The 7,529-nt window shown below is 39.3% G+C and overlaps 1 long non-coding RNA gene across 1 annotated transcript; it reads left to right on the top strand.

The window, feature by feature from the left end:
- The first annotated feature begins 105 nt into the window (after positions 1-105).
- LOC112140457 lies at positions 106-6,998 on the top strand. The gene is made up of 3 exons (XR_002918169.2): positions 106-167; positions 298-557; positions 6,759-6,998. It is a non-coding gene; the product is annotated as an uncharacterized LOC112140457 (long non-coding RNA).
- Positions 6,999-7,529: the final 531 nt, after the last annotated feature.

Genomic DNA, 7,529 nt, shown 5'->3' with positions numbered 1-7,529 from the left:
CTTTCAATGTATTTATCTTTGAATGACCTACAATGATGATAAGGCTATTCTTCTTAAAAGGGATACATTCTTGAGTTTGCATTCCGATTATGACAACAGGTGCCAAGGAAACGTGAGCTTTTATTTACTTAAAAAATAGAGAGAGACACATAGAAATATGCACCAGGGTAAAGAATACGTTTGTTTTCTTTAACTACAAAACTTTAATAAAAGAACCAGATTTGATTGTTTTATGCGTTTTTACAGCGTAAAAAAGCTCCGCCTCTCATCCCACCTTTTTTGTGTGGCTCATTTCAGCTACGCTCCAGGAGTCTGCGCTCCTGCGCGCGCCTCGATTTCATCTGTGCGCCGTCGATGGTCCCCGAGACAGTCAGTCCTGCTCCGAAACTCTGTTCAGACCCTCTTCCTTCGTTTTGCAGACGTCGTGTCTGAATAATGTGGCTGCTGAGAAACCGCAGCCTCTGAGTGTGAGAAGTGAGGATCCAGAGAGAAGCTGAGCGCACACTGACTGACTGCAGCAGCAATGGGAAGTCAGACGACCAAAATCACATACTATGGTAAGGAGAAGCAGCATCACGACTCTGGGTGTTATACTGTATATCACTCATAGCATCCTAAAAGATCTTTAAGGTAGTTTCTGCCTTTAATTACCTTCTAATTTAAATGCAAAGTGTCTTTAAGTGTGTCTTTGCCGCTCTTGAAAGTGTAAAACTTTGTCAAGTTAGTAGAAAAAGTTGTCTTTTATTCCTTTTTCATTATATTTTGTCATTTAAATTAAAAACAAGCATATATTTATGGCTTGAGGCTGCTCGCAGTCGGTTGAGTGTTGATGGGTGCACAGCAGCTATGCAGCTTGCAGGTGCCTCATAGGAAAACACCTAACACACAACACAAAGCATCTTTGGTATTGCAATATGACATGTTCTCAACAAGAACATTTCAGATTCTTTCTTTTGTCATTTAGACTTTGTTGTTATAGTTCATTGTTTGTCTTGTAGAGCTGCAGCTTGTAACAGGCTAAGATTTTTTTTAATTGAGTTTTTGCAACTTTAAATTGTCCATCTCGGGGAGTTGTGTTGCTTTCGGAAAATAAGAGGGGAAACAAACTAGTTTAAAAATGATAAATTATGTAGAAACAAGAGGTAAAAGCTGGCAATTATCCAAAATATGCGATGTACATCTACCGACTCGTGTTCCTTAGTCTGTTTTAAATACCTGTTACCAGCCATTGACGTGAAGAAGTGATGAGACAGGTGCTGACAGGGACACTGCAAAAAAAACAAAAAAAAGTCTTGGCTGTCTTACAGAAACTCTGTCTGGACCTTAAAAAATGTAAACATCAGTAATATGTTGACATGTTTTGGGGCCCTCCTGCTCAGACATTTACCTGCAGTGGACTTTGTGAACGAGGTGATAACCTAGTTTTGTAATCTGTATAAAGTTTTTTTTTTTTTTTACATGTTTTCCTTTGTATCGGAGCTGGTTAGGTTGAAATTTCAGAAAAATCCTGTCTTTTGTTGTACGAGCACCAAATTTGGCATGGACGTTCTTTAGAACCCTTTCTTTCAGAAAAGCATACTTACCAAGAGAAAAATCCAAATGTAAATCTTTTGTAAAGATGGTGGCCATACATTGAACTGTTACAAAAACATTTACAATCAGAATTGCTTCTCTACCCCTATGGCAGGGCCAGTCCTGAGCATAGGTGACTTAGGCAGCTGCCTGGTGCACCATCTGCTGGAGGGGGTGCCATATCACAATAATTTTATATATAGAGAGAGATTTTTTTTTTACAGTTTGAGGCACCACTCTTTTCATGTAAAAAAAAAAAAAAGGAATAATTTAAAAACGTAAATAAAATAACTCAAAAGTTTGATGTAATCAATAACTGCATTGCGAGGTCACTCCCTTCCTGTCGCTGCTGCTGTCTAGGCTGGGTTGGGGGTAGGAGAGGGGCGGGCGGTGTTGCCGCTGTTAGGTCTTCTTTTAAACTTTTTCTGTTTTGCTTGTTTAAAGTTGCATGGAAATTCACTCTCCCCCCTGCATTTGGTTGAAAAAGACGAATTTAACTGGCGTCTAGTGTTTTTTTTTGCTTCCCTACACTTAAACAGTTTAACACTCCATAGTTTCTTCTCCAATGTCAGCTGAATGGTGGTGCAGTCTGATAGTTCTCGTACTTGCAAATGTAGAGTATTTTAGTTCAAGCCTTACCTGGGACATCTGAATCTCAGTACCTCCAGGGGGTGCCAGATTTGTTTTTTGCCTGGGGCTCCAAGCTAGCATGTAGCTGCCAGTGCTCAGAAAATACATAGCATCGGTTTTATATCTATCTAAAAGCCGTGCAAAAAAAGTCATTACTTACATTTAAATATAAACTTCTGTGCTTCAGCGTCCACCAACATGAGGAAATGCACTTGTCCTCCACGCCATAAGTGTAATATGGCGCTAAGTTGCTACATATCCTCCTTTGGGGAAAAAAAAAAACACATTCGAACACCGCGACAGTTTCAAACGCCCCTACAATTGGAGCAATAGGGAGGAGCTGTAGGGGTATGGAAATAATTCTGATTCAATCTCAATCTATTCACCCCAGTCTCAAAAATATGGGTTGATCGTGTGCAAAAAGCATTCTTTAAACTTGAGAGGTGCCTAGAGAAAACTATTAGATTCATATTATATATACTATATGTATATTTTAAAATCTTGGATTTTAACATGCTTTTCTGAAAGAGGGGATCCTAAGGTACATCCATGCCAAATTTGGCGCTTGTATCACAAAATGCACAATTATTTTAATAGCTGGCTCCACTATTTGGAATTCAGATGTATAGTCTATCAGTTCCTTGTTTTGACCTTTGGCCACCTGGTCACCCACTTGGGTTGCTATTCTCTGTGGGCCAAAATAAGGGGGATGTCACTCAAATAGACCCAGCAGGTTTGTCTGGCAGGCTACGCCCATCACAAACAGCAGGTGTTGACATGTGACATTTGATGAGGGCAAAACTGGAATGTAGCAAGATAAACTACACCTTTATCACGCCATTTGTCAGACAACTAGAAAAACTTTGCTTGCTTGATCGGAAGGTTCCTGCCTTCCTTGTTCATGTGCCGTGTGAACTCCACATTGCTGCTGGTGATCTGGTTAGAACCTTGTATGACATCAGTGGCTGTATAAGTGCATGGGTGAATGGGACTTGTGACTGTAAAGCACTTTGGGGCTTAATAAAGGTAGAAAAGTGCTTTATGTCATTGATTGGAGTAGAAAAACAAGTGAAACATGCAGTGCAGTGGTGTCCAAAGTCAGTCCCCGAAAGCCGGTGTTCTACATGTTTTCCAACCAACCTGCCGTTGAAGCTCCTTTTTGACCGAACACACCTGATCCAGGTAGATGGCAGCAAATAAGGTAGGGTTTCTGGAAAACCAGCAGGAGGCCGGACACCCCTGATGTAGTGAAACCTACAAACACTAACTCTACATCAAGGGATAAAAGTCAACTATTGACACACTAAGCTAAAGATATATTGCATGTTTTTAGGTTTGATGGGACTCAACCAAAGTCGTTTTCTGCCGTTAAAATCTGCAGCTTCGGTTGTCAAATCCTTTCCTGTATCATGTTTCTACCTTTTGCTGAGGTTTTAGTCTAAACCTGTAGCTTTCCAGAAGATTTAAGCTCATGTTTCTCATTTCTTTTGGCTCTGTTGTGTGAGTTTTACTTCTTTTCTTTGTCTAATTTTTACATTTGTGTTTAGATCAAAATGCACAACGAAATCATCTTGTTTCTATTCAACAAGCCATCGTCTTTCTTGTGCCATTTGGACAAAACTCAATGTTTTGCAAGTCTTTGAGAGCAGTATGCACCCCTTTGCCAAACCCAACAAGTTATGACACATATACCAATTCTAATAACATACTTCTGACTTTTTTTTTTGCCTTTGAGAGTATATCTTTCAAGCCTTTAACGTCACACTGCATTAGGGCTTCTGTTAAGTCCTCTTAAAGGACCAAGGCCTCAAGATAAAATACAGAAAAGGATGGAGGCCAGGTGACACAAGCGAGCACTGCTCATTGTCTCTCTGCTGTCTTCTCCGATTATGACAGCAAAGGCAGTCCAGTGTGTGCAGGATTAGGTAACGCTGCCCCATCCACGAGTGACGTTTACGCTGGCACGGTCCTCTGCCAAGGCTCTGGCCACCGTTTACTCTGTCAGGTTATACGAGTTTTTAAACACACTTCACTGCATCATCTGCATCCTTGCCTGAAACCACTTGTCATTTACAGTAAATCAAGTGTGGTATTTTTATGTAGCCACTTATTTATATGTAGGACTTTTATTGTAGCGGCATTTTCTGAAAGTCAAAAATTACATTTTTTTAGGGTTAAAAAAAATAAGGATAATTCAAAGTCATAGTTTTAGATGTTGACAAAGACTGGAGGGTACGAGTGCTTCTCTTTTGAGATCTCACAGGAAATACTTCTTCCAGTCTCAGGCTTAGTTGTTGAAGGAGGACAATACCGTCCTGTTGTGCTTTCCTGAAGACATCACATCTGAGATGACATCATGGACGTAATATAGTTAGAGGATTTGTTTTGACTTGATTTTGAGCCTCCTGTTGTGCGCAGAGTACAATTCAGCATTGTTCTGCAGTGACAAGAACATGCGCAGATCCTAACAGATAAACAGGATGATTTGGCAGAACTTTGCTGATTGTAATTTTGAGAAAAGGATTAGAAGTATGTAACAAATATACTCAGTGTGGGTGTTTTCTCTTTCTCTCTCTTGAGTTTACATTCAGTCTTTTCCTCTTTCATTGTTGAACTTCTCTGAATTACCACGAGCATGGCAGCAATTATTTTAACAAATGTGTCGCATAATGACTTGTTTCCAGTCTATACAATCAAGCAGATTTGGCTCTACGATGCATTATGAATGTATTGACCTCTGAGTCTACCAATAGAAAGTAGGAATAGCTGCAGAGTCTTTTCTGCAAAGACACAAATCTGCTCCTACAGAGTCTTTGAAGTGTGAAAGTACAGCAGGTTCTCAAGTGGAAGACACATTAATTAGCCAGAAAAATGTTTATTTTAAATTTTGGCTGATCCAATTTGATTTTTTTTTTCTCGTTACTGACTGTCAAATAGACAGCTGGCATGTTAAGGACTATTACGCATTAAGACAAAAAAGGAAAGCTCAATCACACAAAACATTGATAAATGTATTTATTTTCAGTTGTCAAGTCATAAGNAGTACAATTCAGCATTGTTCTGCAGTGACAAGAACATGCGCAGATTCTAACAGATAAACAGGATGATTTGGCAGAAATTTGCTGATTGTAATTTTGATTAGAAGTATGTAACAAATATACTCAGTGTGGATGTTTTCTCTTTTTGGATGTCTTTTCCTCTTTTATTGTTGAACTTCTCTGAATTACCACGAGCATGGCAGCAATTTTTTTAACAAAAGTGTCACATAATGACTTGTTTCCAGTCTAGACAATCAAGCAGATTTGGCTCTACGATTCATTATGAATGTATTGACCTCTGAGTCTACCAATGTCTGCCGAGAGACACAAATCTGCTCCTACAGAGTCGTTCAAGTGTTAAAGTACAGCAGGTTCTCAAGTGGAAAACACGTTAATTAGCCTGAAAAATGTTTATTTTAAATTTTTGGCTGATCCAATTTGATTTTTTTTTTCTCGTAACTAACTGTCAAATAGACAGCTGGCATGTTAAGGACTATTGAGCATTAAGGCAAAAAAGGAAAACTCAAATCACTCAAAACATTGATAAATGTATTTATTTTCAGTTGTCAAGTCATAAGTGGGGCCCAAAGTCTGTGAGAAAACACCTCCTCCACAAAACCACAGTGACCTTGGAGTTGTGTTTTAAGGAGGAATGTGGAAACAAGGATGGAGAGAGTCGATCCAGTGAAAGGGAGTCCATGTGAAATCAATCCCATGATGCCTTTGAACAAATTCTTTATCTGTTAACCCCTCCCAAGTATAGATGTTATGAAGGAAGTGCGGGAAAAGTCACTTGTGTTTTCACATGGGAACAAAATCCAAACTCTCTGGTACTGTACTTTCTCAGAGGCTATGGTATGTACTGTATGTGCAGGATTTATTTATGCTTTTCATTCTTAACACAAAACCAAAAGTTAGCAGGAGGTGTTTACTGTCTGTTTTTATGTCACTGAGCCTCTCACGCTTGGCCATACCCCTCTATTATTAGAACAGCTTTGGACTTATTGTACCAACCAGCTGATACGCTATGGTCATAATCAGTTAGAGAGATCATGATTGTGATAGCAAATCTGATTTATCTTTTACCACCTCCAGCTCTACCTTCCTTTATGCCATTCTCCTATTTATTATTCAAATTTGTTCCACTTGGAAAAAACGGAAACAAATTAATCACAAATTAGTTCTCGCAAGATTTAAAAAAAAAAAAAAACTGAATGGTGTCACAGAAAATTGCGGAGATTGGCCTAGTTTGAGTGAATATCTTATAGCTGCGCATTGTTCACTTTAATTGCTTTAGCAAATGAACAGTTCAATCCTTTTTTTTCTTCATTCTGTACCAGCTCTCATGTACTGTAGTTCACCTTGGGCAATTTTACAAGCAATCAAATATGTTTTTATGTATGGGTGTGTAGCACTGACAATAAAGACATAAGGGTTCTAACTTTCTCTGTCTTTTGAGTATTTACTGTCTTTATTCATTTCTCATATTTTTTTTGCTTTCTGCTGATTCCCTGAAAGGCACATTACCCGGGGAACCCCAGCGAGACAAAAACAGTTCCAAGCGCTGCATCCACCCATTAGAAAATGTGTCCGGCCCTCTACAATTCCACCCACGAACCAAGGGATCGCAGATCCTCATGGACTTGTCTCAGAGGACCGTCAAGAGACAGTCTAGCTTCTGCAACGGAATCACCTTCAGCAACAGGCCTATTGCTGTGTATGAGCAGGTTCGACTCAAGGTAGGAGTCAATTTTGAGATTTTATCTTTAAACAAATCACACTTGTTTCATTTGGCACCTAAGTAGTAATAATATACTTTTATCACTGAGAAGGAGCATGTTTATTATTTTTCAGCATATCTTTTAGTTGGTTCTTTTTTTTCTTCCTCTGTTCTCCAAATCTTGTTTATGCTCCTATGTTGATTTTTCTGTGCTGCTCTTGAATGGGTCTAAGCGACGGCAGGTTAGGACAAGTTTCCACCTGACCTATCAGGCCGGCTTAAAAGTGAAAGAAAAAAGGGAAAGTGCTGCCACATGAGAAATACTTCCTTTCAAGTGAATTATAAGAAAGATCAAATCACTGGCAGGTGGTAAACATACCAAGGTAACTGGCCGTAGAGTAATTGAAAAACATGCTAGCAATGTTTGTGACTTGGCACTCAGGGTGGAAATGTAGTTCAAGACTGGAGTATTTGAGCAGCAATTTTGATCTTTTAATCTTAATGTGTCTGAGGTATAACATTACGCCGGAGTCACACAGGACGCGATAGCGCCGCGAAGCGGCGCGGAA

Source organism: Oryzias melastigma, unplaced genomic scaffold (genome assembly GCF_002922805.2).
Source record: "Oryzias melastigma strain HK-1 unplaced genomic scaffold, ASM292280v2 sc01683, whole genome shotgun sequence".
Taxonomy (NCBI): Eukaryota; Metazoa; Chordata; class Actinopteri; order Beloniformes; family Adrianichthyidae; genus Oryzias; species Oryzias melastigma.
The sequence above is the reverse complement of the archived record's forward strand: the minus strand, read 5'-3'. Positions and strand labels throughout refer to the sequence as shown.